General features: G+C 48.8%; 1 protein-coding gene and 1 pseudogene across 1 annotated transcript in view; both read left to right on the top strand.

The window, feature by feature from the left end:
- The window catches only part of LOC115463276 (zinc finger protein 271-like), a 972,359-nt gene that overhangs the window by 223,829 nt on the left and 725,339 nt on the right, over window positions 1–23,191 (top strand). The window lies entirely within an intron of this gene.
- LOC115459996 overlaps window positions 358–23,191 on the top strand; it is a 67,366-nt pseudogene continuing 44,532 nt past the window's right edge.

Here is a 23,191-nt window from a genome sequence, read left to right as displayed (position 1 = left end):
CTGGAAAAATAAAAACAATTTAATTTACTCTTGACATCTTTGGATCCAAGATGGCGTTAAGGAAGGACACATGAACAGCAGTTCCTGCCCCTCAACTCCGAAGTTGTGTGTGGGAATCTCCCCTAGTTGCCTATGGGGAAGAGAAAGGGTAAACCCAGCTTACCTCGCTCAACGGGACGGGTGAACTCCCTTACCACCCGACAGACGACGTTAGAGGAAGCGGGACTGCTGTTGCAGAGAACTGAAGCCGGTGCTTCGAGGGGTCCGAGGGATTCTTTGGACCTCAGCGCAGAGGGAGTGACGCTGAGCCTCCCTCCGATGATAACGCCCCAGAGACCCGGAGGGGATTTGTTGGCTATGGAGAGGCAACCGACGGGGGCTTCCGGAAGTGGAGTCCCTGCGGATCGTAGTGGAGACCCCATAGCAACCTCGTCTCCGTTGGAAACATCTTCGCAAGTGGGCTTGATGCTGCAAGCTTCTTTGCCCGAGCGGCAACTGAGCAAGCCCTCCGTTAGTGTCCGGGAACTTGTGAGACCACCGGTTATCACAATGGATTCCATTTGGGAAGCGATCCAAGGACTAAACAGCACGTTACTCCAAGTGGCAGGAACTTTGCGAGGAGATGTGGGGAAGCTGTCTCAGGCTCATCTCGAGCTTTCGGGTAAGGTTACTGAACAGATGAATAGGATGGATCTTTTTGAAACCGAGGTAAATTCCATTAAAAACTCTATTTCGGCAGTTATTAAGGATAATACTGTTCAAAGGAAGAAGATAGACTATATGGAAAATCAGTTAAGGAGGAACAACTTCAGGTTTCTGAATTTTCCTAAATCTCCTTTGATTCCAGCCAAAGAAATGCTGAAAAAATACTTTATTGAAGTTCTGGGGCTCCCCCCGGAAGCTTTTCCTCCTTTAACTAGAGTGCTATACATCTCTGGGGCTGGAATTGGAAATTTACAACCTCCTCAATCTGACCTGAATTTGACACAGTTTTTGGAAAGCTCAATGGAAGTTATTACGGAGAAGACAACACTGTTGGTGTCGTTTGCATTAGAACTGGACCGTAATAACATATTTAGACTATTTTTCCGCCACATCTCCACACCTTTTCTAGGCTCAAAAATTCAAGTTTTCCCTGATCTCTCTCGAGAGACGCAAAGAAGAAGAAAAGCTTTTCTATTATTGAAAGTAAGGGTCCTACAATTAGGTGGGACCTTTATATTTAAATTTCCTTGTAAATGCTATATTTCGTTGGAATCTACTAATTATATTTTCTTTGATCCAGATAGACTTGCAGAATTTATTGTCAGTAAAGAGTAATGTACTGTTTGTTTGGATTGTACGCTTTATCGGCTGCCCCGACTTGATTTCTTGCCCTTCCTGTTTGCAAAATGTTTTCTGTATTTGAGTAGATTGAAGCTATATCATTTTTGTTTGAGTTCCTAGTTCTTGGATCATTTAAATGTGGACTAACAAAAATTATATTTTGCCTGATTGTTTAGTTCAATCTTGTATATTTCTTTAATTCCATATTATGTTTGAGACATAAATGTAATGATAAATTGGCTAAATAAATAAATAAATAAAAATTTACTCTTGACAAACACCCCCCACGTGATTTCACCATGTTCAGCTTTTTCCTTTCCTCCACCTTTGTCGTTTTAGTATCTCATCTTTCTCCTTCTCTCAACCCTCACCCTTAGAGCCCATCTTTTCTCTGTCCGCAACTGTTGTAACCAAACATCTTCTCTCTCCTCCCCACCCATCATTTATAGCCTGTCTTCTCCCTGTGCCCTATTTATTCCCTACCCCAGTAGTTCAGCTTCTCCCCTTTCTGGTCTACAGTGTAGCTTCTTCTTTTCTCCCTCTCCTTCCCCTCATAGTCGGCATCTTCTCCCTCTCTCTGTCCCACTCAGTCTTCTTTTCCCTCTGTTTCCCTCTTCATATCTAGAATCCCACTCTCTTTCCTCTCCGTCTCCCCATTATGTCTTCTCCTCCCTATCCAGCTTTTCTTCTTCTCTCACCCACCCACCAGTGGTCCAGGTTTTCATTTTCTTCCCCCCCCCCCCCACCACACCCTGCAGTCCAGCTTCTCTCCTCTTTGCCCCTTCTGCAATTCACAATAGCATCGCTCCCTCCTACCCGTCAGCTGTCTTCTGTTTTAGAGGTTGGTGGCAGCGAGCAGTGATTCACAACACGCATCAGAGGCTTCTGTTTGACACTTCCCGCTGTTCTGTCCTCTGACAGCCTTTCTCTGATTGTAATGTGGCTGTGGGGTGGGTGTGACACTTTTTCTGTCATTCTCACTGCAGAGTCACATGAGCGATGCATTGTGGCGGGTGTAGTTGTCAGGCAATGTGACTTCATTAGCTTGTCTGCATAGAACTATTATATGATTGGTTATTCTGTTGCTAGTTGGCAGGCTGTGTTCCCATTGGAGGGGTCGTCGTCGTTCCCCCCCCCCCCCCCCCCCCCCCCCGCTCACTGGATCAGAGTGTGCCTTTCTCTGTTCCCTCTACTCATAAGGTAGGCTCCATTTTGTTAGACAGTACAGAACCCTTTCCTGCGTTACCCTCTGTTAAAGTACTTAGGGTCAGATGCAGTAAACGAGCCCTTAAAGAGCTATTAACGAGCAAGTAGTAAACCCTGGCATGCTCTAAAGACTTTTTTCCGACCATGGTAACAGCTAACGAAAACGGAATGGAGATGAGCAAATTGTGTAGAAACCCCATTGTAATGAGATGCACTAACCTTTTCCGATTGCCTTAATGCTGCGAAACGCTGGAAAATCTAACGAGAGGTCTGAACCTCTCGTTGGGGCTACGGGGATTGGAAAAATTAATAAAATGTAAAAAAAAATAAATTGGGGGGGGGGGGGGGGGGGGGTAAAAACGGCCAAGTGCTAGTCAGGAGCGTCCTTTATGGCCGTTCTTCACTATATATAAAAAAAAAAAAAAACAGGCTCTGAGGCTGCAGGTTCTTTTTTTGGACATCATTCAACCCCGGAATAATATAAGCGTCTTTTCTGGCAGTGCTTCACTCAGCTCAGATACCAGGAAGTCTCTCAGCCAATCACAATGCGTTTAGCCCAGCTAAACACGCTGTGATTGGCTCAGAGACTTCCTGGTCTCTCAGCTGTGAAGCACTGCCAAAAAAGACGTTTTTATTATTAAAAAGGGGGGGAATGGCCGGCCATCCAAAAATAAACGTCCATGGCCCCTTGCAATAATAAAAAAGTCTTTTCTGGCAGTGCTTCACTCAGCTCAGATACCAGGAAGTCTCTGAGCCAATCACAACGCATTTAGCTCGGCTAAATGCGCTGTGATTGGCTCAGAGACTTCCTGGTCTCTCAGCTGTGAAGCACTGCCAAAAAAAACATTTTTCTTATTGCAAGGGGGAATGACGGCCAAAATGGACGTTTCTTTTTAATGGCCGGCCATTCTGGCCGTCATTCCCCCCCTTTTAATAATAAAAACATCTTTTTTGGCAGTGCTTCACAGCTGAGAGACCAGGAAGTCTCTGAGCCAATCACAGAGACTTCCTGGTATCTGAGCTGAGTGAAGCACTGCCAGAAAAAATTTTTTTATTATTGCAAGGGGGGGAAAGACGACATCTTCGGGCAGCACAGGGAGCCGTATTTGGCATGTGCAGAGCAGCCAGCATAATGCTTTGAAAAGGTACACAGGTGGCTGGGGGGAGGGTAAGAGGGATAGAGGGATGCCATTACAAATTAGAGAAGCTGGACGGTGGAGGGGGGGGGGGGGGGAGAGTCAGAGATTGTGACATCACTTCCTGAGGCCAAAGAAGTACTAGAACACCGTTCTTCTCCATTCTGGCACAAATTAAGCCCTGGTTATATTCTTGCTCTGCCTGCCCCAATCGGGGACAGGATCTGGGCAGTGTGACCAATCAGCTTCTGTACACGTACACAGAAAAGGAATGCTTCTCACTCCCAGTTACTAACTGAAAAGGAAGGTGAAGGCCCCTTAGTAAAACTGTTTTAGAAATCTGTGCTAGAGGGATTGAATTCTACAACTGTGTAAATAAGGGCATGTCAGATAAGAAAAAAGACAAAATATGTGAGACCAAAGGTAAAAGGATTAAATGAAGACTTTGGATACCTAGGTTTTCCAGAGGTCTTGAAGGATCCTTAATTTCCAGTAAAGAAGCAGGTTAGTTTCATTCTGCATCACTCCACCTCTTGGAAATTGGGGTGACAGCTGGGTCCATATTGTGCACCTAATAAGCAGACATCTCACAAGTAGAATAATAAGGCCTAGGACAATATTCCTGTCAGGATGTAGATAGGCCATTGCCTAGGAGCCCAGAAAAATATCACCTAAAGTGGGTCTAGCTTCATTGATTATCATATTACCTTAACAGGAACCAGCCGTTCTTGTTAAGACAAAATCTAAATTAATAATTATTTTTGTCTTTTGCTCTCCTTTATCTAGATCATGCTAAGACGCTCTCTCCAGATTTTCAGTGGCACTATCTGGGTGAATACTGCTGAAAATCTGGGTATAACTGCTGCTCACTGAGTCATGTGCCTGGATATGTGCCGTTGAATCTCAGGCCCTTGATCTCATTTTTTAGAAACTGCTCTTCTTTAATAATTTTCAGACACATTTAACAGGTTGACTATAAACATTGCCATCATATCTCTACATATTCCATTCATAAGCTGTTCTTTCTGTAGGATAGGGTGACGGCAGAATTGCCCTGACAAAGGCTCTGTTGCCGTAGGAGTCTGGAGTTGGGGTTGTTACTTCATCACTGTCGAAGAAAACACAGATTATCCCCTTCTCATTCAGACCATTCCTCATGGCTCTTATATCTCATCCTCCTACAAACTTGCGCTGGGTGGAGACGATCCAACCATTTGAACATATCACTTCTAAAGCCAGACCTAGAGCCTGTCCTTTCTCTTATTCTACACAGGGAACATTTTAGAAACCGCTCCTATCTTCTACCACACGAATAATGTCTGTTATTTATATCCTCTAGATCAGCTACTCCCACAAGAAAGAAAGAGAGAAAAGAATCAAGATTCTGTAAAAATAGAACAAATCCAAAGACAATCAGAAAATATCTATGAGAATATTTTCCAGGATCCTAAGAGGAAAAATGCAAAGAAGGATCACCAGGAATCAGAAGAGAAAAGAGACACTGCAGGGTACTCGCTGGATGGAGTCACGAAGTGTGAGAGAAGTTACAGGGAGCGCTCTAACATCAATGGGTACCAGACAGAGAGACCCAACCAAAGTACTAATAGCGATCACAGGGCTTCTTACCTTGACAAGGGAGACAAGAGAAAAAAAGGCCAGCAAGAATTTACATATACTTCATCTAACAGGTCTATCGATTTCATATCTCCTCATGGTCCAAAGAACTTCCCCTGGTTTTCAAAACTCCGCTTACAGAAAAGAGGTCACCCACAAGTCAAAGGAGAGAAACTAGTTCCATGGATGGAGTCTAATAAAAGCGTCGCTGTGCTTTCAGCTCGAAAAACACAGCGAAACACCAAAACTGTAGAGAAACAGTTTATATGTACTGAGTGTAAGAAAAACTTCACTGAACTTTCAGCACTAAAACAACACCGAATGAGCCACTGTGGAGAGAAACCATTTACATGTACAGAGTGCAATAAAAGCTTCACTTGGCTTTCGGAGCTAAAAAGGCACCAAATGATGCATACGGGAGAGAAACCATTTACATGTGCTGAGTGTAATAAAAGCTTTTCTCGGCTTTCAAACCTAAAAAGTCACGAAATGATGCATACTGCAGAGAAACTATTTACATGTACTGAGTGTAATAAAACCTTCACGTGGCTTTCGGGGCTAAAAAGGCACCAAATGATACATAGAAGAGAAAAACCATTCACATGCACTGAGTGTAATAAAAGTTTCTCTCAGCTTTCAAACCTAAAATATCACCAAATGATGCATACGGGAGAGAAACCATTTGCATGCACAGAATGTAATAAAAGCTTCTCTCGGCTTTCAAACCTAAAATATCACCAAATGATGCATACTGGAGAGAAACCATTTGCATGCACTGAGTGTAATAAAAGCTTCTCTCAGCTTTCAACCCTAAAACATCACCAAATGATGCATACTGGAGAGAAACCATTTGCATGCACTGAATGTAATAAAAGCTTCTCTGAGCTTTCAAACCTAAAACATCACCAAATGATACATACTGGAGAGAAACCATTTGCATGCCCTCAGTGTAAGAAAAGCTTCTCTCAGCTTTCAAGCCTAAAACATCACCAAATGATGCATACTGGAGAGAAACCATTTGCATGCACTGAGTGTAAAAAAAGCTTCTCTGGGCTTTCAAACCTAAAAAGTCACCAAATGATGCATACTGGAGAGAAACCATTTACATGTGCTGAGTGTAATAAAAGCTTCACTTCTCGTTTGGGATTAAAAAGGCACCAAATGATGCATACAGGAGAGAAACCATTTATCTGTGTTGAGTGTAATAAAAGTTTCTCTCGGCTTTCAAACCTAAGAAGTCACCAAACGATGCATACTGGAAAGAAACCATTTACATGTGCTGAGTGTAATAAAAGCTTCACTTCTCGTTTGGGGTTAAAAAGGCACCAAATGATGCATACAGGAGAGAAACCATTTATCTGTGCTGAGTGTAATAAAAGTTTCTCTCAGCTTTCAAGCCTAAAACATCACCAAATGATGCATACTGGAGAGAAACCATTTACATGCACTGAGTGTAAAAAAAGCTTCTCTGGGCTTTCAAACCTAAAAAGTCACCAAATGATCCATACTGGAGAGAAACCATTTACATGTGCTGAGTGTAATAAAAGGTTCGCTTCTCGTTTGGGGTTAAAAAGGCACCAAATGATGCATACAGGAGAGAAACAATTTATCTGTGCTGAGTGTAATCAAAGTTTCTCTCGGCTTTCAAACCTAAAAAGGCACCAATTGAAGCATGCAGTGGACAAACCATTTACATGTGCTGAGTGTAATTAAAGTTTCACACAGCTCTAGGGGCTGAAAGGTCACCAATTGATCCATGCAGGACAGAAACCTTTTACATGTGCTCAGTGTAATAAAAGCTTCTCTCATCTTTCAAAGCTAAAACAGCACCAAATGATCCATATGGGAGCGAAACCATTTGCATGTGCTGAGTGTAATAAAAGTTTCAGAGATCTTTCGGTTCTGAAAAGGCACCAAATGATCCATACAGGAGAGAAATAATTTACATGTTCTGAGTGTAATAAAAGCTTCAGACAGCCTTCAAGGATAAAACAGCACCAAATGATGCATACAGGAGAGAAACAATTAAATAAAAATACAAATAGAAATTAAGCCAATCCAAAAGAAACTTCTACAGAGAACAAGTAGGCACGGATTGCAAAGACACATGGAGGCGTATTTTCAAAGCATTTAGCCTTACAAAGTTCCATAGGTTACTATGGAACTTTGGAAGTCTAAGTGCTTTGAAAATGAGCCCCAAAGAAATTGTACAAATTAATAAACAACTTACTTAACACCAAAACAGTAACTATACCGAATGCAAACCTCCCACATGCAGACAAACGTGCCAAATACTTTGATTAAAGAATTACCAATCTACGCAAGAATCTGCATCAAGAAAATATTAATCCAGAAACCTTCATAAGCAAACTAGATCCGAACCCAAGGGAATACCCTGCAGACCATATTTGGAATAACTTCACTCATCTAAGCATCGAAATAATAGCACATGCACTCAGAAAATTCTCATTCACCCACTGCCAACTAGACACCTGCCCCAACTATATAGTGACCCCCCCTTAATCAGTACGTCACAGAACTCACAGACCACCTTAATTATCTATTCAAAAAAGGCCCACTTCCCACAGTACAGAGGAAATATCCTACTAACTCCCATCCCAAAAGACACCAACAAAAAGCAGCAGACACCTCGAATTACAGACCGATATCATCCATACCCCTAACAACAAGATTGACAGAAGGCATAGTCACTAATAACACGAATCTCAATCTGGCTTCAGGCCTCACCACAGTATAGAAACAATACTAACCACACTTCTGACCAGATTCAAGCAGGAAAAAGCAAGGGGTAAAAACATCCTCCTACTCCAATTTGACCTATCAAGCGCTTTCGATGTGGTTGACCACCACATACTACTGAGAATCCTCGACAAGATAGTAATTACAGGAAAAGTACTCTCCTGGATCAAGGGATTTCTGACATCCAGAATATGCCAAGTCAAATCAAACTCAGATATATCTCCACTTTGGAAAGTGGAGTGTGGAGTACCACAAGGATCACTGCTCTCACCTATATTATTCAATCTAATGATGACACCACTGGCTAAGTCTCTATCCAAACAAGGCCTCAATCCAGTTCTTTAAGCAGATGATATCACCATCGTCGGGGTGCAAGGACGCAGAATGCCACTCAGTTCACCATTCTGGTAAGGCCTCACAGCGCCATGTGTCACCTGCCCCCCCCTCCCCATCGGACTTTGGCTCGGCAGTCTCTGTAGCGGTTCACTGTTTTTTCTTGTTTTGTATGAAGGTTATCAACCAACTTGTGCTTTGAATAAAGATGATTAAAACATAAAAAAATAAGTTTTGGATTTTACTGAATTCTATTATTGTGTCTCAATGTATTTCCAGTTTTGGCATAGTATAAGTCATCACAAGTACAAGGACGTTGTCAGGTTCTCACAGAAGAACCAGAATTCTTGAGCCCTTGGACCACTGCCGAGGAGCAGCAGAGGCAGGCAAGACCACCCTGGAACCGGATACACGGAAGAGCAGGACTGGAACTCTTGGATGGAGTAGCAACTGAGGCAGGCAAACTAGAACAGGTTCACCTGCGCTTGACCACCATTCCTCAGGAGCTCCCGAGTGCAGGTGGCCGGCAGGACTTCCAGGACAGGACAGGAACTGAAGACCCAGAGGACCCGCCCTGGGTCTAGGATACTCGAGGGAGACTTGGCTAGATACTAGACTAGGACTGAAAGCTGCTACGCAGCCACTAGCAAGAAACACCAGACAGATACACACAAGCTGGGCAGAAGCGGGATTCAGGATATACACTCAGGATATACACTAGCTAGGCAGAAGCAGGATACAGGATAAACACTAGCTAGGCAGAAACAGGATTCAGGATATACACTCAGGATACACACATAAGCTGAGCAGTAGAATAAACCAGGAGCTAGCAGAGTCTATGGGCCGGCAGCGGGCAGAAGAGTAAACCAGGGATACCAGAGTCTTTGGGCAGGTAGCAGGCAGAGGAAATAAACCAGGAGCTAACAGAGTCTTTGGGCAGGCAGCTGGCAGAGAAATAAACCAAGAGCTAACAGAGTCTTTTGGCAGGCAGCTGGCAGAGAAAAATCAGGAGCTAGTAGAGTCTTTGGGCAGGCAGCAGGCAGAAGAGATACACCAGGAGCTAGTAGAGTCTTTGGGCAGGCAGCAGGCAGAAGAGATACACCAGGAGCTAACAGAGTCTTTTGGGCAGGCAGCGGGCAGAAGGATAAACCAGGAGCTAACAGAGTCTTTGGACAGGCCGCAGGCAGACGGATAAACCAGGAGCTAGCAGAGTCTTTGGGCAGGCAGCGGACAGAAGGATAAACCAGGAAGCAGGCCAAGGGCTGAAGCTACAGCAGCTCCACACACAGCCAGAGAAGTAAACCCAGGCTGTGGCTTAGTAGCTCCAAACACAGACAGGGAACAAACAAAGGCTGAAGCTTCAGACTCCAAACACAGAGTAAGCAAGGAAGGACCCGCAGTCCACAGACACAAGAGCAGAAGGGCATGCGCCCAAACAGAAGGACTAGGGGTCCACAGGTACAAATAACAGAAGGGCAAAAGCCCACATGGAAGGGCAACAGTCCACAGGCTCAAGAAGTAGATGGGCAAGCGCCCAGAGAAAGGCTAAGTAGCAGCGCAGGCAGCTGGCAGAGAAAAATCAGGAGCTAGTAGAGTCTTTGGGCAGGCAGCAGGCAGAAGAGATACACCAGGAGCTAGTAGAGTCTTTGGGCAGGCAGCAGGCAGAAGAGATACACCAGGAGCTAACAGAGTCTTTTGGGCAGGCAGCGGGCAGAAGGATAAACCAGGAGCTGACAGAGTCTTTGGACAGGCCGCAGGCAGATGGATAAACCAGGAGCTAGCAGAGTCTTTGGGCAGGCAGCGGACAGAAGGATAAACCAGGAAGCAGGCCAAGGGCTGAAGCTACAGCAGCTCCACACACAGCCAGAGAAGTAAACCCAGGCTGTGGCTTAGTAGCTCCAAACACAGACAGGGAACAAACAAAGGCTGAAGCTTCAGACTCCAAACACAGAGTAAGCAAGGAAGGACCCGCAGTCCACAGACACAAGAGCAGAAGGGCATGCGCCCAAACAGAAGGACTAGGGGTCCACAGGTACAAATAACAGAAGAGCAAAAGCCCACATGGAAGGGCAACAGTCCACAGGCTCAAGAAGTAGATGGGCAAGCGCCCAGAGAAAGGCTAAGTAGCAGCGCAACAGTACACTAACTAACCTGATGACCTTTTGGCATTTGGCATAACAATGCAAAGGCCCTGAATGCCCGTACAGCACTTCCTATAAAGGCTCTCACTGATGATGTCACCCACAGCAGGACAGGAGCAGGGAACACACTGCCACCAGAGAGAGGCTTGGAGCACACAGTAAAGACAGACAGGAGCCATCTTGGAAGCTGGCCAGGCAGGAAAGCATACAGAAGCACAGAGAGGCTTGACACACACAGGTGTAGTATAGTGAAGAGATTAGAGGCACGCTGGAAGCAGCCAGCATAAAGAGGCAGAGCTAACTCAGGCAACACACACAGGTGCAGTATAGTGAAGCAATTAGAGCTATGCTGGAAGCAGCCAGCATACAGAGGCAGAGCTAACTCAGACAGGACAGACAGGAGCCAGTTCAGAAGCTGGCCCCCAGAAATAAGGTAAGTCTGAGAGGGGTCACCACCACTGTCGTGACAGAAGTCCTCGCAGGACATCCTGGCGAAGGGGCGGGGAAACCCTTATTATCGAAACAAGATGGGCGTCCATTTTCATTTCGATAATACAGTGGGGGACACCCAAATCTTGACATTTAGGTCACCCCTAGAGATGGTCGTCCTTAGACTTGGTCATTTCTGATTTTTGACGATAATGGAAACTGAGGACGCCCATCTCAGAAACAACCAAATGCAAGCCCTTTGGTCGTGGGAGGAGCCAGCATTCGTAGTGCACTGGTCCCCCCTGACATGCTAGGATACCAACCGGGCACCATAGGGGGCACTGCAGTGGACTTCAGAAAAAGCTCCCAGGTACATAGCTACTACTACTACTATTTAACATTTCTAAAGCGCTACTAGGGTTACGCAGCGCTGTACAATTTAACATAAAGGACAGTCCCTGCTCAAAAGAGCTTACAATCTAAGGGACAAGTGAACAATCAGTCCAATAGGGGTAGTCAAATTGGGGCAGTCTGGATTTCCTGAGAGGTGAGAGTTAGGTGCTGAAGGCAGCATTGAAGAGGTGGGCTTTGAGCAAAGACTTGAAGATGGGCAGGGAGGGGGCTTGGCGTAAGGGCTGAGGAAGGTTGTTCCAGGCATAGGGTGAGGCGAGGCAGAATGAGCGGAGCCTGGAGTTGGCGGTGGTGGAGAAGGGTACTGAGAGGAGGAATTTGTCCTGTGAACGGAGGTTTCGGGCAGAAATGTAAGGGGAGATGAGGGTAGAGAGGTAGTGAGGGGCAGCAGACTGAGTGCATTTGTAGGTAAGAAGGAGAAGCTTGAACTGAATGCAGTATCTGATTGGAAGCCAGTGAAGTGACCTGAGGAGAGGGGTGATATGAGTAGATCGGTTCTGGCAGAATATAAGACGTGCAGCAGAGTTCTGGACAGATTGAAGGGGGGATAGATGGCTAAGTGGGAGGCCGGTGAGGAGTAGGTTGCAGTAGTCAAGGCGCGAGGTAATGAGAGCGTGGACGAGGGTTCGGGTGGTGTGTTCAGAGAGGAAAGGGCGATGTTGAAGAGGAAGAAGCGACAGGTCTTGGCTATCTGCTGGATATGCGTGGAGAAGGAGAGGGAGGAGTCGAAGATGACTCCGAGGTTGCGGGCAGATGAGACGGGGAGGATGAGGGTGTTATCAACTGAGATGGAAAGTGGAGGAAGAGGGGAAGTGGGTTTTGGTGGAAAGACGATGAGCTCGGTCTTGGACATGTTCAGTTTCAGGTGGCGGTTGGACATCCAGGCAGCAATGTCGGATAAGCAGGCCGATATCTTTGCCTGGGTCTCCGCGGTGATGTTTGGTGTGGAGAGATACAGCTGGGTGTCATCAGCATAGAGATGATACTGGAAGCCATGAGATGAGATCAGGGAGCCCAGGGAAGAGGTGTAGATAAGAGAAGGGGTCCAAGGACAGATCCCTGGGGAACACCAACAGATAGCGGAATGGGGGTGGAGGAAGATCCATGAGAGTGAACTCTCAAGGTGCGGTGGGAGAGATAGGAAGAGAACCAGGAGAGGACAGAGCCCCGGAACCCAAATGAGGACAGTGTGGCAAGGAGTAAATCATGATTGACAGTGTCAAAAGCGGCGGATAGATCGAGGAGGATGAGGATGGAGTAGTGGCCTCTGGATTTGGCAAGGAACAGGTCATTACAGACCTTAGAGAGTGCTGTTTCTGTCGAATGAAGGGGGCGAAAACCGGATTGAAGTGGATCGAGGATGGCATGAGAGGAGAGAAAATCAAGGCAGTGGCTGTGAACGGCACGCTCAAGTATTTTGGAGAGGAAGGGTAGGAGGGAGATGGGGCGATAGTTGGAGGGACAGGTAGGGTCAAGTGATGGTTTTTTGAGGAGAGGTGTGACTACTGCGTGCTTGAAGGTGTCAGGGACAGTTGCAGTGGAGAGAGAGAGGTTGAGGATATGACAGATGGAGGGGGTGACAGTATGAGAGATGGTGGTAAGTAAGTTGGTGGGGATGGGATCAGAGGAACAGGTGGTGCATTTTGAGGAGGAAAGAAGGCGAGCGGTTTCCTCCTCGGTGATGTCAGGAAAGGAGGAGAAAGAGGCCTGGGTTGGTTGGTTGAAGGAGAGGGTTGAAGGGTGAAGAGGCGGAGATGGCTTGCTAGTGAACTCAAGATTGATCTTTTGCACCTTGTCGCGGAAGTAATCGGCCAGTGATTGAGGAGAGAGCGAGGGGGGGTGGGAGCGGGGGGCACTTTGAGGAGGGAGTTAAGGGTGGCGAAGAGACGACGGGGGTTGGAGCTGAGAGAGTTGGTCAATTGGGTGTAATAGTCTTGTTTGGCAAGGAATAGGGAGGAGTGGAAGGAGGATAGCATGAATTTGTAGTGAAGGAAATCTGAATGGGTGCGAGATTTCCTCCAGAGGCGTTCGGCAGATCGGGTGCAGGAACAAAGGTAGCGGATGCAAGGAGTAAGCCAAGGCTGAGGAATAGTACGCTTTGTGGGACAGGAGGTGGATGGTGCGAAGGTGTCCAGAGCAGAGGAGAGAGTGGCATTGTAAGCGGAGACAGCCTTGTCGACAGACTCGGAGGACATGATGGAGGGGAGGAGATTAGAAATACTAGAGGATAAGGTGGGAGGGTCAATAGCCTGCAGATTCCTGGAGGTAGTGGTAAGAGTTGGACGGGGCTGAGGGGGGGGGGGGTGAAGAAGTGTGAAGGTGATCAGGTGATGATTGGAGAGAGAAAGAGCTGAAGCATTGAAATTGGAGGGAGAGCCGGAAGAGGAGAGGACGAGGTCAAGACAATGGCCGTCTCGGTGAGTAGGGGTGGTGGAGCATAGTTGGAAGTTGAAGGAGGATATTAGAGTGAGGAACTGAGAAGCGTGAGGGTCGGATAGGTCATCAACGTGTATGTTAAAGTCTCCGAGAATGAGGGACGGAGATGACGGTTCAAGAAAAACGGAAAGCCAGGCATCGAAGTCGGTGAGGAAGGAGGAGAGGGATTTATTAGGGGGGCGCTAAATGACTGCCACTCTGAGTGGCAATGGGTGGAATAGCCGGATGGAGTGTGCTTCAAAGGATGAGAAGCAGTGAGACTGCGGTAGGAGGAGGGGTTGGAAACTACAGGCGGGCGAGAGTAGTAGCCCGAAGCCTCCACCGCGGCCAACTGGGCGGGGAGTGTGGGAGAAGAGATAACCTCCATGGCAAAGGGCCGCGACTGAGGCAGAGTCGTCAGGGGAGAGCCAGGTTTCGGTTAGGGCGAGCAGTTGAAGGGAGCGAGAGATGAAGAGATCATGGGTGAAGGGCAGTTTGTTGCAGACCGAATGGGCATTCCACAGGGCACATGAGAAGGGGAGAGAAGAGGGGGGAAGGAGGGGAATAGAGACAAGATTGGAGACATCACGGAATCGTTTGCATGGATAGAAGGAGGCCAGGTGAGGGGGGCCTGGATTAGGATTAATGTCTCCCGCGGATAGCAAGAGGAGGAGTAAGAGAGTGCGAAGGAGGGTGGGAGAGGTCGGGTGACGAAGGCGACGAAGATGGGATGCACTTAGTAGGAACGGTGATGGGTTAATGGCAGGAAGGAAGTGTTGAAGGTTAAGAGCTAGGAAGGAGGAGGGGGACAAGAGAGGTGGTGAGAGATGTGGGTGAATAGGGTATTGCCATAGCAAGCAGGACGGGAGGGGACATGGGTGGGCAATGAGTTCCAGCGGTAGACAGCGGTGGGGGGAGGGGAAAAAGATTAGGAAAGGATAGTGCTGAGCCCCCAACCCCCCCCTAAAACCCACTACCCACAACTGCACACCACTACCATAGCCCTTACGGGTGAAGGAGGGTACCTAGATTTGTGTACAGTGGGTTTGTGGTGGGTTTTGGAGGGCTCACATTTACCACCACAAGTGTAACAGGTAGGGGGGATGGGCCTGGGTCCGCCTGCCTGAAGTGCACTGCACCCACTAAAACTGCTCCAGTGACCTGCATACTGCTGCGATGGACCTGAGTATGACATTTGAGGCTGGCATAGAGGCTAGCACAAAATAATTTTAAAGTTCATTTTTGAGGGTGGGAGGGGGTTAGTGACCACTGGGGGAGTAAGGGGAGGTCATCCCCAATTCCCTCCGGTGGTCATCTGGTCAGTTCGGGCACCTTTTTGTGCCTTGGTCGGAAGAAAAACTGGACCGGGTAAAGTCGTCCAAATGCTCGTCAGGGATGCCCTTTTTTTTTCCAATATGGGTCGAGGACACCCATGTGTTAGGCACGCCCAAGTCCCGCCTTCGCTACGCCTCAGACACACCCCGTGAGCTTTGGTCGTCCCCGCGACGGAAAGCTGTTGGGGACGCCCAAAATCAGCTTTCGATTATGCCGATTTGGGCGACCCTGTGAGAAGGACGCACATCTTCTGATTTGTGTCGAAAGATGGGCGTCCTTCTCTTTCAAAAATAAGCCTGCATGTGTCCCAATGAAAGGAGAGTTTTAATTTTACTTGCAATCTTTATAACACCAGGCTTCCCAAGGCAGATTACGACAACAGTTAAGATGAACCCATCAGTAAACAGGATATCCTCACTGAAATTTGGCCACGTATTACTGCATTGTAAAATGCTAGAGACTATTATAAAGAACAAAATTACAGACCATATGCAAAAGCATGGATTAATGAGACAAAGCCAACATGGATTTAGTGAAGGGAAATCTTGCCTCACCAATCTATTACATTTATTTGAAGGGGTGAACAAACATGTGGATAAAGGGGAGCCGGTTGATATTGTGTATCTGGATTTTCAGAAGGCGTTTGACAAAGTACTTCATGAAAGACTCCAGAGGAAATTGGAGAGTCATGGGATAGGAGGTAGTGTTCTATTGTGGATTAAAAACTGGTTAAAAGATAGAAAACAGAGAGTAGGGTTAAATGGTCAGTATTCTCAATGGAGAAGGGTAGTTAGTGAGGTTCCCCAGGGCTCTGTGCTGGGACCACTGCTTTTTAACATATTTATAAATGACCTAGAGATGGGAGTAACTAGTGAGGTAATTAAATTTGCTGATAACAAAAAGTTATTCAAAGTCATTAAATTGCAGGAGTATTGTGAAAAACTACAAGAGGACCTTACGAGACTGGGAGACTGGGCGTCGAAATGGCAGATGACGTTTAATGTGAGCAAGTGCAAAGTGATGCATTTGGGAAAGAAGAACCCAAATTATAGCTACGCCATGCCAGGTTCCACGTTAGGAGTCACAGACCAAGAAAGGGATCTAGGTGTTGTCGTTGATGATACGTTGAAACCTTCTGCTCAGTGTGCTGCTGTGGCTAAGAATGCAAATAGAATTGTCTTACAACATTTGCTTCTTACTCTACTATCATGTTTCATCACTATCATAGTACCCAAGATCCTTATGTCATACTAAATATATATTCTCCTATACATTTCCATCATTCATGATGTATTGTAAGCCACATTGAGCCTGCAAAGAGGTGGGAAAATGTGGGATACAAATGCAATAAATAAATAAATAAATAAAACAAAAATTAGGACGTTATAATGCCTTTGTATTGCTCCAACGGTGCGACTGCACCTCGAATATTGTGTTCAATTGTGGTCGCCACATCTCAAAAATGATATAGTGGAATTAGAAAAGGTGCAGAGAAGGGCGACAAAAATGATAAAGGAGATGGGACGACTTCCCTATGAGGAAAGGCTAAAGTGGCTAGGGCTCTTCAGCTTGGAAAAGAGATGGCTGAGGGGAGATATGATAGAGGTCTATGAAATGAGTGGAGTTGAACGGGTAAACATGAAGCGTGTGTTTACGCTTTCCAAAAATACTAGGACTAGGGGGCATGCGATGAAGCTACAATGTAGTAAATTTAAAATGAATTGAAGAAAATCTTTCTTCACTCAGTGTGTAATTAAACTCCGGAATTCGTTGCCAGAAAATGTGGTAAAGGCGGTTAGCTTAGTAGAGTTTAAAAAAGGTTTGGAAAGCTTCCTAAAGGAAAAGTCCATAGACCATTATTAAATTGGACTTGGGGAAAATCCACTATTTCTGGGATAAGCAGCATAAAATGTGTTGTACTTTTTTGGGGTCTTGCCAGCTATTTGTGACTGTTGGTAATAGGATGCTGGGCTTGATGGACCTATGGTCTGTCCCACTATGGCAATACTTATGTACTTATGTAAAGAGTGTCCACGTCATGCTGGTAGTGCACTGAGTAAAAACCTTTTCCACTTAGCTTCTCCACCTGGGTGGTATGATAACTAGAAATCCGCTTGTAAGCACAACCCTGGATCAGTTTCATATGTAGTCTCTTCAAGGCACTTAGCTGCTCCCCGACAAGGAGCCCCCTTGTTTTGCCTCTGCCTCAGGGGGAAAAACAAATCAGGACAAAGAATTCCTTCTGCCCACTGTGTCACGGCAGCCAAAAAAGCAAACAGGATGCTAGGAATTATTTATTTATTTGTTGCATTTGTATCCCACATTTTCCCACCTATTTGCAGACTCAATGTGGCTTACATTCTCCGAGGACAAGCAGGCTGCTTGTTCTCACTGATGGGTTGACGTCCTCGGCAGCCCCCTCCATCGGAAAAGTTTACTAGCAAAGGCCTTTGCTAGTCCTCGCGCGCCCATGCGCACCGCGCATGCGCGGCCGTCTTCCCGCCCGAAACCGGCTCGAGCCGGCCAGTCTTCTTTCGTCCGCGCTCGGTACGGTCGTGTTACGCCGTTTGTGCCCCAGAGAGTCGACCTCGCGCGTCCTTTTCGACGTGTTTTTGTCCTAATTTTCCTTAAAAAAGTTCGGGAAGCGCTCCGGAAGTGTTCCGGAAGACCCTTTTGGGTTTTCTGCCCTTCCCGTATTTCTCAAGTTTTTGCCCCGTAAGTTTTCTTTCGTTGTCGGGGTAGGCCTCTTTTGGCCTCGGTCGAGATTTTCTCCCTCTAAATTTTGGTGCTTCAATTTTCGCCATTTCGGCTTTTGATTTCGCCGGCGTGATTTTTCCGCCCATGACATCGAAGCCTTCCAGCGGCTTCAAGAAGTGCACCCGGGTAATCTCGCTCACTGATAGGCACTCTGCGTGTCTTCAGTGTCTAGGGGCCCAGCACCGCCCTCAGAACTGCAGTCTGTGTTCCCTGTTACAAAGGCGGACTCAGGTAGCGAGATTAGCCCAGTGGAACGTTTTGTTCTCGGGCTCTTCGTCGGCATCGGCACCGGAGGCATCGAGTGCATCGACGTCGTCAGCGTCCGGACCATCTTCCTTGGCTGCCGCTCCATCGACTGCATCGAGGCATCGCACCTCTGCATCGGCGCCGAGGCATCGGGCGACTGTATCGACGTCGGTGGTACCGAGACTTCGTCTGCTGATGTCGTCGGACGGAGGTGCATCGTCAGGAGTGCAGGTGAGGGCTGTCCATTCCCCTGCTGGTGGCGGTGAGCCTTCGGGTGGGTCTCCTCCTACCCTGAGGGCTCCTGCGGTACAGCCCCCCCGGGATCGACCTTCTTCGGTCTCGGCCCCGAGGAAGCGACGGATGGATTCTACGTCCTCCTCGTCGGTGCCGGGGAGCTCCGGTGACATGCTTCGGAAGAAGTCGAAGAAGCATCGACACCGGTCTCCTCCCCATGTCGGCACCGAGAGCTCTGGGTCGCCGAGGGATTCGGCACCCAGCAGGCATCGGCACCGAGAGGACCGCTCACCCTCTGTTCAGGAGGTGTCGATGCGCTCCACTCTGGACAGCCCGGAACAGCCTCCTCGCCCGGAACAGGTTCTGACGTCGACGCCTGCATCGGCCTCTCAGCCTTTCTCTGCAGCCGTTCTAAACGAGAGCCTCCGGGCCGTTCTCCCAGAGATTCTGGGAGAGCTGTTGTGCCCTACCCCTCCGGTACCGGCGGTGCTTGCGCCTCCGGTACCGTCGAGCGTGGCGCCGGCTGGCCCATCGCCCAGGTTGAGGTCCCCGACGTCGGTACCGCGTGCGGTGCCGACCGCGGCCACCTCCCAGGAAGGCTCCCCGACTACGTCGGCGGAGGGAGCTTCGCCGATGCGGGCGAGGGAGTCTACCTCTCGACGCCCCCACCGTGGACGGGGTTCCACCGAGTCGAGCAGGGCGAGGTTGCAGACACAGGTTCGTGAACTTGTGTCTGACACCGAGGGTGAGGCCTCGTGGGAGGAAGAGGAGGACCCCAGATATTTCTCTGACGAGGAGTCTGAGGGTCTTCCTTCTGATCCCACTCCCTCTCCTGAGAGACAGCTTTCTCTTCCCGAGAGTCTGTCTTTTGCTTCCTTTGTCCGGGAGATGTCTACGGCCATCCCCTTCCCGGTGGTTGTGGAGGACGAGCCCAGGGCTGAAATGTTTGAGCTCCTGGACTATCCTTCTCCACCTAAGGAAGCGTCCACTGTTCCCTTGCACCATGGCCTGAAAAAGACATTGCTTGCGAACTGGACCAAGCCACTAAGTAATCCCCACATTCCCAAGAAGATTGAGTCCCAGTACCGGATCCATGGGGACCCAGAGCTGATGCGCACTCAGTTGCCTCATGACTCTGGAGTTGTGGATTTGGCCCTAAAGAAGGCTAAGAGTTCTAGGGAGCATGCTTCGGCGCCCCCGGGCAAAGACCCTAGAACCTTAGACTCCTTTGGGAGGAAGGCCTACCATTCTTCTATGCTCGTGGCCAAGATCCAGTCTTACCAGCTCTACACGAGCATACACATGCGGAACAATGTGCGGCAGTTGGCGGGCTTGGTTGATGCTCTTCCCCCTGAGCAAGCCAAACCTTTTCAGGAGGTGGTCAGGCAGCTGAAGGCGTGCAGAAAATTCCTGGCCAGAGGAGTTTATGACACTTTTGATGTTGCGTCCAGAGCCGCTGCTCAAGGTGTGGTGATGCGCAGGCTCTCATGGCTGCGTGCCGCCGACCTGGAGAATAGACTCCAGCAGCGGATTGCGGACTCGCCTTGCCGTGCGGACAACATTTTTGGAGAAAAAGTCGAGCAGGTGGTAGAGTCTCTCCACCAGCGGGACACCGCATTCGACAAGTTCTCCCGCCGGCAGCCTTCAGCCTCTACCTCTACAGGTAGAAGATTTTTCGGGGGAAGGAAGACTGGTCCCTATGCTTCTGGTAAGCGTAGGTACAATCCTCCTTCCCGACAGCCTGCGGCCCAGGCTAAGCCCCAGCGCGCTCGCTCTCGTCAGCAGCGTGCGCCTCAGCAAGGCCCCGCGGCTCCCCAGCAAAAGCAAGGGGCGAGCTTTTGACTGGCTCCAGCAGAGCATAGCCGACATCCAAGTGTCAGTGCCGGGCGACCTGCCGGTCGGGGGGAGGTTGAAAGCTTTTCATCAAAGGTGGCCTCTCATAACCTCCGATCAGTGGGTTCTGCAAATAGTCCGGCAGGGATACACCCTCAATTTGGCATCGAAACCTCCAAATTGTCCGCCGGGGGCTCAGTCTTACAGCTTCCAACACAAGCAGGTACTTGCAGAGGAACTCTCCGCCCTTCTCAGCGCCAATGCGGTCGAGCCCGTGCCATCCGGGCAAGAAGGGCTGGGATTCTATTCCAGGTACTTCCTTGTGGAAAAGAAAACAGGGGGGATGCGTCCCATCCTAGACCTAAGGGCCCTGAACAAATATCTCGTAAAAGAAAAGTTCAGGATGCTTTCCCTGGGCACCCTTCTCCCCATGATTCAGCAAAACGATTGGCTATGCTCTCTGGACTTGAAGGATGCCTACACACACATCCCGATACTGCCAGCTCACAGACAGTATCTGCGATTTCAGTTGGGCACACGCCACTTCCAGTACTGTGTGCTACCCTTTGGGCTCGCCTCTGCGCCCAGGGTGTTCACAAAGTGCCTAGCTGTGGTAGCAGCGGCACTCCGCAGGCTGGGGGTGCACATGTTCCCATATCTCGACGATTGGCTGGTGAAGAACACATCCGAGGCAGGAGCCCTGCAGTCCATGCAGATGACTATTCGCCTCCTGGAGCTACTGGGGTTTGTGATAAATTACCCAAAGTCCCATCTTCTCCCAGTGCAGAAACTCGAATTCATAGGAGCCCTGCTGGATTCTCGGACGGCTCGCGCCTATCTCCCAGAGGCGAGAGCCAACAACTTGTTGTCCCTCGTCTCGCGGGTGCGAGCGTCCCAGCAGATCACAGCTCGGCAGATGTTGAGATTGCTGGGCCACATGGCCTCCACAGTTCATGTGACTCCCATGGCCCGCCTTCACATGAGATCTGCTCAATGGACCCTAGCCTCCCAGTGGTATCAGGCCGCTGGGGGTCTAGAGGACGTGATCCACCTGTCCACGAGTTTTCTCGAATCCCTGTATTGGTGGACGATTTGGTCCAATTTGACTCTGGGACGTCCCTTCCAAATTCCTCAGCCACAAAAAGTGCTGACCACGGATGCGTCTCTCCTGGGATGGGGAGCTCATGTCGATGGGCTTCACACCCAAGGAAGTTGGTCCCTCCAAGAACGCGATCTACAGATCAATCTTCTGGAGTTGCGAGCGATCTGGAACGCTCTGAAGGCTTTCAGAGATCGGCTGTCCCACCAAATTATCCAAATTCAGACAGACAACCAGGTTGCCATGTACTATGTCAACAAGCAGGGGGGCACCGGATCTCGCCCCCTGTGTCAGGAAGCCGTCAGCATGTGGCTCTGGGCTCGCCGTCAAGGCATGGTGCTCCAAGCCACATATCTGGCAGGCGTAAACAACAGTCTGGCCGACAGGTTGAGCAGGATTATGCAACCTCACGAGTGGTCGCTCAATTCCCGTGTGGTACGACAGATCTTCCAGGCGTGGGGCACCCCCCTGGTGGATCTCTTCGCATCTCGAGTGAACCACAAAGTCCCTCAGTTCTGTTCCAGGCTTCAGGCCCACGGCAGACTGGCATCGGATGCCTTCCTCCTGGATTGGGGGGAGGGTCTGCTGTATGCTTATCCTCCCATTCCTCTGGTGGGGAAGACTTTGTTGAAACTCAAGCAAGACCGAGGCACCATGATTCTGATTGCTCCTTTTTGGCCGCGTCAGATCTGGTTCCCCCTTCTTCTGGAGTTATCCTCCGAAGAACCGTGGAGATTGGAGTGTTTTCCGACCCTCATCACACAGGACGAGGGGGCGCTTCTGCATCCCAACCTCCAGTCTCTGGCTCTCACGGCCTGGATGTTGAGGGCGTAGACTTTGCCTCTTTGGGTCTGTCAGAGGGTGTCTCCCGCATCTTGCTTGCTTCCAGGAAAGATTCCACTAAGAGGAGTTACTTCTTCCATTGGAGGAGGTTTGCCGTCTGGTGTGACAGCAAGGCCCTAGATCCTCGCTCTTGTCCTACACAGACCCTGCTTGAATACCTTCTGCACTTGTCTGAGTCTGGTCTCAAGACCAACTCTGTAAGGGTTCACCTTAGTGCAATCAGTGCATATCATTACCGTGTGGAAGGTAAGCCGATCTCAGGACAGCCTTTAGTTGTTCGCTTCATGAGAGGTTTGCTTTTGTCAAAGCCCCCTGTCAAGCCTCCTACTGTGTCATGGGATCTCAATGTCGTTCTCACCCAGCTGATGAAACCTCCTTTCGAGCCACTGAATTCCTGCCATCTGAAGTACTTGACCTGGAAGGTCATTTTCTTGGTGGCAGTTACTTCAGCTCGTAGAGTCAGTGAGCTTCAGGCCCTGGTAGCCCAGGCCCCTTACACCAAATTTCATCATAACAGAGTAGTCCTCCACACTCACCCTAAGTTCTTGCCAAAGGTTGTGTCGGAGTTCCATCTGAACCAGTCAATTGTCTTGCCAACATTTTTTCCCCGTCCTCATTCCTGCCCTGCTGAACGTCAGCTGCACACATTGGACTGCAAGAGAGCATTGGCCTTCTACCTGGAGCGGACACAGCCCAACAGACAGTCCGCCCAATTGTTTGTTTCTTTTGATCCCAATAGGAGGGGAGTGGCTGTAGGGAAACGCACCATATCCAATTGGCTAGCAGATTGCATTTCCTTCACTTATGCCCAGGCGGGGCTGGCTCTTGAGGGTCATGTCACGGCTCATAATGTTAGAGCCATGGCTGCGTCAGTAGCCCACTTGAAGTCAGCCTCCATTGAAGAAATTTGCAAAGCTGCGACGTGGTCATCTGTCCACACATTCACATCTCATTACTGCCTGCAGCAGGACACCCGACGCGACAGTCGGTTCGGGCAGTCAGTTCTTCAGAACCTGTTTGGGCTTTAGGATCCAACTCCACCCCCCGAGGGCCCTGTTTGTTCTGTTCCAGGC

Source organism: Microcaecilia unicolor, chromosome 1 (genome assembly GCF_901765095.1).
Source record: "Microcaecilia unicolor chromosome 1, aMicUni1.1, whole genome shotgun sequence".
NCBI lineage: Eukaryota > Metazoa > Chordata > Amphibia > Gymnophiona > Siphonopidae > Microcaecilia > Microcaecilia unicolor.
Note: the sequence above shows the minus strand (reverse complement) of the source record. Positions and strands in the feature narration are given on the sequence as shown.